At 42.7% G+C, this 12,879-nt stretch overlaps 1 protein-coding gene across 2 annotated transcripts in view; it reads left to right on the plus strand.

Moving 5' to 3' along the window:
• Positions 1 to 12,879, plus strand: part of BCAS3 (BCAS3 microtubule associated cell migration factor) — a 1,601,451-nt gene that overhangs the window by 248,312 nt on the left and 1,340,260 nt on the right. The window lies entirely within an intron of this gene.

The raw sequence follows: 12,879 nt of genomic DNA on the forward strand, positions 1-12,879 counted from the left end.
TCAATTACCCCACTCTCACTCAACCCCCCCCCACAAAATATATATAAAAAACCACCAACCAATACATATTAAAAAGACCCCCACTCCCCCAATACATAATAAAAAAGACACCCACTCCCCCAATACATATAAAAAGACTCCCCCCAATATATATATATATATATATATATATATATAAAGACCCCCACTCAACCCAATACATAGTAAAAAGACCCCCACTCAAACCAATACATATTAAAAAGACCCCCACTCCCCCCCAATACATATACAAATATAGACTTACCTTGGGGATGGTCAGGCCAATTGTCCGGGGTTGCAAATTGGCCCCGACCTCTGGCCAGGCCCGGCTGCCTGTCGTGGCCGGGCCACGGCTCTCCATCTGCTGCAGGCCTATTCCTCACTTTGTCCCACACCGAGCATCCAAAGTCAGCACACACCAGAGGCTGAGGCCCAGCTTACTTCCGGCGCGCTGACATCAGAAAGGCCCATCGCACGCCGCCGGCTTTGGATGCTCGGTGTGGGACACAGAGTGAGGAAGAGGCCTACAGCTGATGGAGAGCTGGGGCCAGGGCCAACTTGCAGTGCCGGACACCTGTCCAAGCTGTGTGTGTGTGTGTGTGTGTGTGTGTGTGTGTGTGTGTGTGTGTGTGTGTGTGTGTGTGTGTGTGTGTGTGTGTATATATATATGTAGAGGTATCAGTACCGTGTTAGCCGAGCTTCAATAATCAAAAAATAAATAGACGATACCGTTCTGTGGCTAACGAAATGCTTTTATTTGTGCGAGCTTTCGAGATACACTGATCTCTTCTTCCGGCGATGTTACAATGAATGAAGCAAGCAAAGGGTATACTTAAAAACAGTGTCTCTTGGAATGTTATCTGTGCTTGTCCCTCCCCTGTGTGTGGATGTGATTTATGGCTAGAGGTGTTAAATGGTTCCTGAAAGTTAGTGATGTAAGAGTGTGTGTGTATATCTGTGTGAATATAAATGAATGGAGAGCCCACAGTGTATACAGTGCTTTACAAAAGGTGTGTGTGGAGTGGGAGTTAATATTAATGGTGTGGGTAGGTGTGGAAATGTGAGAGATTGTTGCATAACTAAAGGTGTATTGTAGATACTATGTGGTCCTTATTGGTGTATAGGGATGGAAAAACAAGGAGTATTTGTATGTGTAAGAGACAGCTGTGTGTGCATACATATAGCACAGTATGTATAGACATGGCCTTTAGCGCTCATGGGAAGAGAGTTCATTTGTGTCAGTAATGACTCATAAAATTTCGATCTCTGTTTAGGCCACCGCTAAGTGTCCCGAACAGTTGCATAAATTTGTATTCATGCAACCGTCTCTCTTTCGGTGTTTTAAGATTACCTTTGAGTATGGCAACCCTCAGATCGTTCATCTTATGGCCAGAGTCAGAGAAATTTTCGCCGACAGGACCGTCTCTTGTTCCGCGTGTGATGCTGTGGCGATGCAGGTTCATTCTCTTGTTTAGTCCCTGCCCCGTCTCACCTATGTAGCAGCAGCTTCCTGGACATTTCTTGCACATGATGAGGTACACATAAAAATTCATTAATGGGCTCATTACCCCCTTCAGTTTGTAAATTGTGAAATGCCCAGTTTATATAGTGTGGCTGTGATTAATGATCTCCCCACGTAGGCTATGTTAGCTCTATTTAGAAGAACCCATCAAGTTAACATTGTTTGGTTTCTACTGTGTTTATTAGCATGGAAAATCTTATAGAGTACAGCGAAATCACAATTGTGTTCATTTACGTATTGCTTTGTCAAATCATGCAATTTGGCAAGAATGTCGCAGCTACTAGAATATGCTCCATACATTGTCCAATAACATATTGCCTACACTTATTCTACCGATGAAGAAAGACTTAATGTGATCAGGGCCGCAGACTTGGGGGAAGGCGAGAAGCGCAGGGACATCTGTCCTGGGCCTGGTGGCAGAGGGGGTGCTGCCCATCAGTCCAAACCAAGAAGTTAGGTCCTGCCGGAAATCAGGCCCATCTTCCACTAATGGCTGCCTGGGTGGGCACCCCTCTACTGCTGGTTAGGGCCAGAACCAATTCCACACACCCTGCTCCACAGGTAGGAGGGAAGAATGTGAGAAGGGGGTGGGGGAGAGAGAGAGGAAGGGGGAGAATGGAAGAGATAGAGGGGGAGTGGGGAGTGAAAGAGGGGGTGATAGGAAAGGGGGGAGAGTGAAAGAGAAAAGGGAAGGGTGTGAGCGAGAGGAGGGAGTGTGTATATGTGAAAGAGAGGGGGAACTCGCAGGGCTGCCAACAGAGGGGGAATGGACACCTCCCGCCCTCTCAACAACCTGAGGCCCCGGTGGAGACTCTAGTCCTGGGGCTTGCGAAAGCTGTTGGCGGCCCTGAATGTGACTATGCAGTTTACAGAGTGGAAATGCATAGGGGGACTGACAGAGACCAGATACATTTTGTGGGACACTCCTATAATACTTCTAATTAAAGTTGGAAGGAAAAAAATTAATTGTTTAGAAAACAATGGAATGAAAATGATTGAATTCCTTCGTATAAAAAGCCGATTACTTCAGATGAAAGAAATGTTACGCCCTGGGGCACCCATAGGGTTAAAGGAACCTACTAGTTTTGTTTTGCGAACTATTCATATTTTTTTACTTCTCTGCTCACCATACTCCTTATAGTAAGTTGCCTCCCTTTTTTTCAAGTGTTTATAGAGAAAACCCTAAATTCCCTCTTGCTTTGTAGCCTCCTCCAACCAATTCTAATGTGGCAGTCCATTCAAATGTACGTTCACTCTTCTTGCGGCAGCTTTGGAAGTCCACAGAAGGTGTAGAGTCTATAACAAGATGTATTTATCAACCAAAAATCAAATACAGGTTTGAGTGCAGATCTAGTTAAGAAGTGATAATATTGTCACTTTTTATTTGTGATTCTGAGTGATGTCACAATGTCAATGTAATCACGTGTGACATCATTTTTCTGACGGGGCTTAATGGCCTGTATACAGACTAATGTATTTCTCTAAAAATGCTTTTTAGAAAACAAAAAAAGACAAATGATTTGTTTAAATGTTTGAGTTTCAAAATATTTAATAAGTCAGTTTATTGTTGTTGATGATATAGTTGCAATAAAGCAATTAAATGTGTAACATAGTATATTCAATTTCTAACAGTTATTTTATTGTTTGAATGAAATAAAATTACATTCTAATAACTATGTTGATTTAGGCTTGAAAATCAAACTGGGAAAAGCACATAATATAAGAGAATATACAATAATATAATATTTTTTTGTCAAGCTCTTACTAAACTGAGGAAAAAATGCAGACATTATTCCAATGTCACAGTAACCAGTTTTTATAGTTTTTTAGATAACATTGTGATATCTTGTGTCTATTTTTAAGAATCCCCAAAGAAAAATGCAAAGTAAGTACATTTTGTAAAAATAATTATGGTAAATAAAGTAAACTTTTTTTTTGTTGCTAAATTGGGACTACACCTTTAAAAGAAAATCCACTTTACTAGCTGTTTGGGTTTAATTAAGGCTAATGATGTTTTTTTGTGGAAACATAACTGGAAGACTTTTTCTTATATACTTAATCACTGTTTTTAATTGAACGCATTAGATAAACACTTGTACTTAACAGGAAAGAAGGGAAAAAAACAAGCTCACATGCCATGGTAATATTTACTAAACAAATGGAATCCTATTTCTTTGAGAATCAGCCTAGGAATGATGCTGTATTTATATGTGGGTTGTACTGGATGCAAAATGGTTTGTCTCAGCCCTTCATTCAAATAGAACTTTTAAAGGGGAAATCCACACTGGTTTTTTTCATTCTTTTTTTCTTTTTCATTTTAATACAGGATTGAAGCAGGGGGTCTCCAGAGCTGAGCCCCATTAATTTCATCTCTGGGGACCCCCTGCTTCCAGAGATACTTACCTCCGAAGAGGGTGCCAGTATCTCTCTGCATTTTAAAGCCCCTGCAGGCCACAGGAGCTTTGAAAAGCAGCCATAATGTGAACCCTGGAGTAGCTACCGCCATTCACTATGACGGTAAGTATCTCCGGAAGCAGGGTATCTGCAGACCTGAAATTAATGGGATTCAGACCCCCTGCTTTAATCCTGTAATGAAAAAAAGAAAAATGAACCGCTTGGATTGCCTCTTTAAAGCATAATGTGACGTTGCCTAAAACGGGTGATATTTGCCCTGCGGTTAACGCGTGTCCACAAAACCAATTGTATGCAAACCCGACTGTTGTAGATCTCATTAGCATCACGTTATTGTAGCGCAACATTGCTTTATCTAGAATAACGTGGTGTTATGTATGTCTTAGCGCAGTGATTTCCAACCTTTTTTGTTTGGAGGAACCCTTGAAGTATTTCAAAAAATCTCGGGGAACCCCTATCCGGCTGACACATAATAGGTTCGACAGGGGTTAGTCACAAAATTTCACACCTCAAGAGCCACCTCTATTTCCCACAATCTACCCATGTATTTCTCTCCCATCCGTCTCACTAACTCTCCCCCCCTCCCGCCTTGCATGTATTTATCCCTTGCGTCTCACTCTTACTCCCTCTTTTCCTCACTCACTCCCCCCCGCCTCCCTTCTTTCTCTCGCCCGTACCTTCCGTCAATTACCCCACTCTCACTCAGTCCACCGTACAAAATACATACCTACGGGGTCTGTGGTCCGTAGGAGGAACCCCTGAGACTGCTTCAAGGAGCCCCAGGGTTCCACAGGAACCCTGGTTGGGAATCACTGTCTTAGCGTTACTCCCATCCAGACTCTCCTCCATCATAACCTTTTTCCCTTTTTCAGGGTCCAAAAGGGAGTAACGTTAAGTCCCTGCCTTAACCTCAACTTACTTTATTAGGCATGTGCTGTAAGTAGGGTTGCCAGGTGGCTTGTCCAAAAATACTGGACAAAATGGTGAAAGGTGCGATGCGCGCGAGAATCGGTGAGGAGGAATGTTATTTAAGTAATAATCCCCGAAGAACAGGGTATTACTGGCCAATAATGCCCTGGCTGGAAGAGTTGAAGGCCTGAGGCGAAGCCGAGGGACTTTAACCCAGCCAGGGCATTATTGGCCAGTAATGCCCTTGCTGGAAGAGTTGAAGGCCTGAGGCGAAGTCGAGGGACTTTAACCCAGCCAGGGCATTATTGGCCAGTAATACCCTGTTCTGAGGGCATTATTACTATTATAGGCTAAATGTAGGCTTATTTCATAAATAATAGACACTTTTGTATAGTTAAATAGATTTTTTTAATTAAAATAAAATGGTAAATACATGAAACCACCTCTATATATGCTTACACTGCAGATATCTATATCCACACACTGCCGCTCCCTCTGTGTACACACACACACAGCACCTCTACAGACACACACAGCAACTCAACACACACAAACTGCTGCTACACACACACACACACAACAGCACACCACACTTTATTTATAAAATGTTTTACCAGGAAGTAATACATTGAGAGTTACCTCTCGTTTTCAAGTACAGTATGTCCTGGACATAGTTAATATGACAAATAGTACATGGTTACAAATACAGTTACATAAATGAACAAGGTATACATTATATACAATACATTGCATGCACAGTTAGAGAAGATGTATATTATAGGCTTATGTAACAGTTACAGACCAGATTAAAATGTGAGACAGCCTTAGTTTTGAAAGAACTTAAACTGGTGGTGGATGTGAGAGTCTCCGGTAGGTTGTTCCAGTTTTGGGGTGCACGGTAAGAGAAGGAGGAGAGGCCGGATACTTTGTTGAGCCTTGGGACCATGAACAGTCTTTTGGAGTCAGATCTCAGATGATAAGTGCTGCATGTGGTAGGGGTGAGGAGCTTGTTCAGATAGGTGGCTAGCTTGCCCAGAAAGTATTTGAAGGCAAGACAGGAAAGGTGAACTTTGCGCCTAGACTTGAGTGATGACCAATCTAGTTCTTTGAGCATTTCGCAGTGATGTGTGTTGTAGTTGCATTGGAGAACGAAACGACAAATTGAATTGTAGAGGGTGTCAAGTTTGCCAAGGTGGGTTTGGGGTGCCGAGCCATATACTATGTCTCCATAGTCGATAATTGACATTAGCATCTGCTGTGCAATATGCTTTCTGACCAGCAGGCTTAGGGAGGATTTGTTCCTGTAAAGTACACCTAGTTTGGCATAGGTTTTGGATGTCAGGGCATCAATGTGCATTCTGAATGTTAAGTGGGAGTCAAACCATATGCCCAGGTATTTAAAACTAGTAACAGGATTTAGGGTGGTGTTAGCTTTGGTTCTGATCTGGAGCTCAGTCACTGGAAGCTTTAAAAATGTAGTCTTGGTCCCAAATACCATTATTACAGTCTTGTCAGTGTTTAAAAACAGTTTGTTTTGGGAAATCCAGTTTTCGAGTCTCAAAAAGTCAGACTGAAGTACGTGTTCAAGGTCGTGTGTATTGAAGCTTCCTTACAAGCTGTGGGAAGATCATTGATGAACACTGAGAAGAGTAGGGACTCCAGAACAGAGCCTTGCGGGACGCCACAGGTGATATCCAGGGGGTTGGAGTTAGAGCCTGAGATGGACACATGTTGGGATCTACCTGATAGGTAGGACTGAAACCAGTTTAAAGCATGCTTCCCTATTCCAGAGCTCTGGAGTTTGTTAAGCAGGATAGCATGATCAACAGTATCAAAAGCCTTTGCAAAATCTAGGAATATTGCACCAGTGAGTTGACCACGTTCCATTCCACACTGGATTTAATTGCAAATTTTTAGCAGGGTAGTTACGGTAGAGTGTTTGGGGCGAAAGCCAGATTGGAATTGGCTAGGGAAATTTTCTTGGTATAGTAATCGCTTAGTTGGGAGTGGACACATTTTTCCATGACTTTGGATAGGATTGGGAGAAGGGAGATTGGCCTGTAGTTTGAGACAGTGTTTTTGTCCCCACTTTTGAAGATTGGGACAACTCTAGCAGTTTTCCAGGTCTTAGGGATATGGCCTGCAGACAGAATAGAGTTGACTATGGAAGCAATTGGTTTGGCAATTGCTGGGGCACCAAGTCTTAGGAACCTAGATTGTAGTAAGTCAGGTCCACATTGGCTGTTTAGTTTTAATTTGAGGAGCGCTTGTGTAATCTCCTCTTCGGATACTGGGCCAAATTGAAAATTGTGGGCAGTGTTGGGAGGGGGTGGGGCTATATGGGTACTCCCAGGATGAGATTCAGGTTTGTGGTTTGGTTTGCGTTTCGCTAATAAGTTAGTAGCACACCCCACAAAGTAATCATTGAATGCATTTGCAATGTCAGTGGGGTTTGTCAGAGTAATATCCCCCTTAGTGATATTACTTGGCTGTTGATGGTTAGAAGGCTGGAGTATGTTGTTGATAACCTTCCAGAAGTTAGCTGAGTTTGATGTATTCTGGAGGAGATTGTCAGAGTAATATTGTGCTTTTGAATGCCTTGTTTGCCTTGTGCACATGTTCCGCAGGCATCTGTAGTGATTGAGATCCTTGGTAGTGCCAGTTACTTTGTGGCTTTTCCACAAGGCATCCCTGAACTGGTAGAGTGCTATAAGGTCAGGTGTTACCCATGGAAGGTGGGCACCCCATACCCTTATTCGGCATAGTGGAGCATGGGTATCACAGAGTTTTAAGAACTCGGACTGGAAATAGTCAAGCGCAGAATCAGGGTCGGGAATTAAATCGATTCTGTGCCAAGGACAGTTGATAAGGTCAGCCAGAAACTGTTGTGGGTTAAAGTTTCTAAATGTTCTAGTGAGGAGAACTTTAGGGCTTGATTGGGGCGGTTTAATTTTCCTTACACAATACACTATTGCATGGCCACTGAAAATGTCAGGAAGGATGCTGCTGGGATTTGAGGAGAGAATCCAGTCTAGCAAGGAATGGTTGTGCGATTCAGGTTTGTCCGTGTGGGTTGTGAAATGAGTTGCGATAGGTTAAGCGATTTGATTTGTATCTGGATTTTGTGGTTTTTAGGGTCAAGCCAATTGAATTTAAAATCCCCAAGAACTAGCAGCTCACTCTTTTCATTCAGAGAGGAAATGGAGCCAAGAAGCTGGGTGATATCAGTCAGGGATTTTAGGGGGGCGGTAGATGCCAGCAAGCAAGATGGGCTTAGAAAAGGGGAGGCATATTCTGCCAACTAGGATTTCAAAGAGGGTGGGCTTGGTGGGCAATTTAACAGTGTAAATTGTAAGGTGTCTGCAATATAAAATAACACCCCTCCTCCTCTCTTTGACCTATCTCTCCTAGAAATGGAGTATCCCTGAATGGCGATATTTGCATCAGTAGTTTTAGGGGTTAGCCATGTTTCTGTAAGAACGATGACTTTTGGTTTATGCATAAGGCACCATGCTCTTAGTTCATCCAGTTTGGGCAGCAGACTCCGGATATTTATATGGGCGACAGATAGCCCTTTTTGGAATTTGAAGGGGGTATTCTCAGGGGTATGGGACAGAGTTGAAGTGGGAGGGCCTGGGTTAGATTCAATATCACCTGCTAAAGAGAGTAATAGTATGAGTAGAAATTTGAGTAGTTGTTTGCAAGTTGTAACTTTATGATTTTTGCCAATTGAGTGTGCGGTGGTTGGAGTGCTGTTTTCAGGGTTCTCCACCAACATTCATTAGATAGTGCAAGGCTTTTGAGTAATCCAGGGTGTATGGTGATGTTGGGCGTGGGCCAGGAGGGGGGAGTGTGTAGTGGATAGAGAGATTAACATTTCAATGAGGCCACGAGAAAGAACAAAGTGCATTATCAATACTAAAGGCCGCTGGGTAAATCTTTTAAAACAGGACTTGCAGATCAGGGACATACCAAATTATCAATACTAAAGGCCGCTGGGTAAATCTTTTAAAACAGAACTTACAGATCAGGGACATACCAAATTATCAATATTAAAGGCCGCTGGGTAAATCTTTTAAAACAGGACTTGCAGATCAGGGACATACCAAATTATCAATACTAAAGCCGCTGGGTAAATCTTTTAAAACAGGACTTGCAGATCAGGGACATACCTGTGAAGAGAATGCAATTAGATCCATGTCATATCAGCTGAGGTTAAAGGTCTTACGAGGAAAAGTAAATATATATATATATATATACTGTCCCGGACAGCTTTATTCTAAAGCTTGCCGGGTGTATAGCGGGCTAACCGCGGGTCTTCTCTCCGTTTAAAACGGAGTTTCCCACGCGGCGGTCGCTTCAATAGATAAGCGCTAATGGCGCTTACTATTGCAAGCGCCCGAGGCGCGGGAAAAACGGCCGAAAATGGCCGAAGATAACCGCGCGCCGTCCGCAGCTGTTTTTAAACTGCGGCGGCAGCCGCATTTGTTTTAAGCTGGCCGAGACTGTAACTATAGTCTAAAAATATATTCTCACTTAAAAGCTCACTTTAAAATGCCTCACTATATCATGCCAATGCAGTCCCACACACAACAGCACACCACACACAACACAGCACCTCTACACATACAGCAGCTCTACACACACAAGCACACCACACACACACGCACACGCACACAAGCACACCACACACACACGCACACAAGCACACCACACACACACACACACACACACACACACACACACACACTGGAGCTCTAGACACACAACACAGCACCTCCTTTACACTCACAACACAGCACCTGTACACACACAACACAGCACCTCTTCACACACAACACAGCACCTCTTCACACACAACACAGCACCTCTACACACATAACACAGCAGCTACACACACACACACACACACACACACACACACACACACACACACACACACACACACACACACACACACACACACACACACACACACACACACACACACACACACACACACACACACACCACAGCAGCTCTACACACACACATTCTGCTGCTACACACACATGCTACACCCATAAACACTGCTACTGACACACACACACACACTGGAGCTCTATACACACACACACACACAGTAGCTCTATACACACACATCAGCTCTACACACACACCAACTGCTGCTACACATTCAACAGCACAACACACACACACACACACACACACACACTGCAGCCACAATAAAAAATGCAGCCACTTACTAAACTTTGCACTCTCCCCCCCACCTCTACACACAACACAGCACCTCTCCACACACACAACATACACACACACACACACACACACACACACACAACACTGCACCTCTATACACAGCACCTTTACACACACACACACACAAACTGCTGCTACACACACATGCAACACCCATAGACACTGCTGATGACACTGACACACACTCACACACACACACACATATTGGAGCTCTATTCACAGATATACAACACAACAGCACAGCACACACAAACTGCAGCCACAAAGAAACTGCAGACAGCCACTTACTTCTTTGTAGACTCTCTCTCCCTCCCCCCCCCCCCCAATTCAACTGAATCTGCTCAGAAAATCTCAGTCAGCTCGGGAGGGGGAGGAGTCAATCCGTGGCTGATACTTCCTGACCAATCCCCTGCCCTGTCTCAGAGCTGTTACTTCATTCTAACCAATCCCCTGCCCTGTCTCAGCTGTTCTGAAAGCTGATTGGCTGGAAATAAACACATTGAAAATTGCACTTTGCAAGCTGCTAAAATTCCGGGCATTACTGATTGGATAATGCCCGGAATTTGAACCAATCAAAGAGCAGGATGTTCAATAATGGCCGGAATGTTACTGCTTTAGCCTATAATTATAAATAACCTGACAGTTACGTAATTTTTTCACTACAAGTATTCACCAATTTGCACAACTTTATATTCTGTTTCGTTAAATATCTGGGGAAGGGTCTTGGGAGGGAGTGCCCTTCCGAGGATTTTTTTTAGGAAATAGTGCAAATTGGTGCAGGGAAAAACAGAGCAGACACAGGACACAGCCTCACCTCTATCTGCTACATGCTTTTCATCCGCTCTTTGGCCCCACCCCCCAGGCTCCTGCCACCTACTCCTAATTGGCTGCATTACACAGAAGCAGCCAATCAGTATGGAGGAAACTGCCGAGCCCCATAGCAGCAGCAGCCCTGCTCTATCCCTTCTCAGGAGAAATCCCATGATTTGTTACTAAGTCCAGAGAGGTAATACCGGACACATATATGTCCGGTATTATCTCTCATTTTTTACCGGACAGAGTAACCAAATACCAGGCTGTCCGGTTCAATACCGGACACCTGGCAACCCAAGGTGTAAGAGGGAATGCCTCTTTTGCATCTCATCTCATTTGCTGTTATAGCTAATGCAATTCTCTTTCAGATAGAAAACATAGCTCAATGTTACTTTATTCGCCTTTGAAGATATGCGGTACATTCTCCTCTCTGGCCTTCCTGCCACCCAACTCCATTCTCTACAATCTATTCAAAATGCCACTTCGAGAGTTATCTCACTTTCTTTTAAGCCTGTGCCTGCCTTTCTCTTCCTGAAATATCTCCAAGGGCTGCCCACCAAAACTGTGCATTAACTATACTATCTTCCTTCTCTCCTTCAGGGTTCTACATTGTTCTACCTCCTCTTACATCTCAGCTTTAATCTCCTACTGGACCTCTTCTCATCTCTTATGTTCTGCTGAATGGTGTCTCCTCTCTACTCATTTTGTCTCTACAGCACGCTCACGTTTTAAACATGTAGATTTTTATTCCCTACCTTTGGGACTTTCTTCCCACCTGCATTCGCCAATTTGCATCACTTCCCAATCTGAAGTCTTACCTATCCAGGGAAATATTCGGTTATTTAGGACCAATGGCTACTCCTCGCATTTCTAATGCTCTTACTTCCATGCTCAAATATATCCCATACTGCACTAGCTCCTATTGTATTCTGTAAGTCTCCCATAATTCCAGTTAGATTGTAAACTCTGGAAAGTGCTACGTTTATTGGCACTATATAAATTAAAATATACATACATACATACATACATACATTCTATATGGCAAAAGATCAGTGTTCACATTGGTTGTAAGTTACAGGGTGGCCACAAGATGGTGCCCTTAACGCATACTTGGGTCTTCCTCTAAATTACCCACATTATAATGTCCACCGCAGTTGCAGCTTCCAAGCAAACTCTGCCAGCATATATGCATAAGTGGTGTAGTTGTCCAGTTAGGACTACAGAACAGTCAAGGAACTTGAGAAACTCAAGATGGACAAAAATATTCAATTAATTCCACTTTTGTTCACCGACATGGTCCTCAGGTGGACTTTTGTCAAGCCTAGTTAATTCTAAAAAATATCTTGATTGTGACAAAGTATGTTACCGCACTAAATTAAAATGCTAACTCTGCACAGCAACTTTTCAGTTTATAATCATTGTTTGGTTACCTTGAGCCTTTCCTTTTTTTTCTTTTAAATACTCTAGTGTCTTTTTTTTTTTTTTCCCTGTTGCAGAAGTATTTTGAAGGTCAAACATCATGGTCATTATTTGACATCATGCTCAAAATTAGCCTATGATTTCCTTCTTTTTTTTTTTTAAGGGGGGTTTTGTACTCCGGGGACACTTATCTAATTTCCTGGAACTAAAATCTGAAACTACAATCTGCGTGTTTTACTTACTAAATTTCCTTTATAGTTACCATTTATTGCATCTATGACATTGTAATTTTATAATACTTAGTAAAATGCTAAGTAACCAATTAATAATATTCAAAACAAATAACTTAATTTCATAGTGTTAGAAAAAAAAGTGTGTGTGTGCCGAGCATGCTCATTTTAAGTGAAACTTCTTTGTCACAAATTGTATTTGTGATGGTGATGTTTTTAATAAAAAATCAAAGACAATTTCAGTGACAAAACACAAAGAAGACTTAGAACGCACGTGCATGGCACTAATATATTTAT

Source organism: Ascaphus truei, chromosome 3 (genome assembly GCF_040206685.1).
Source record: "Ascaphus truei isolate aAscTru1 chromosome 3, aAscTru1.hap1, whole genome shotgun sequence".
Taxonomy (NCBI): domain Eukaryota; kingdom Metazoa; phylum Chordata; class Amphibia; order Anura; family Ascaphidae; genus Ascaphus; species Ascaphus truei.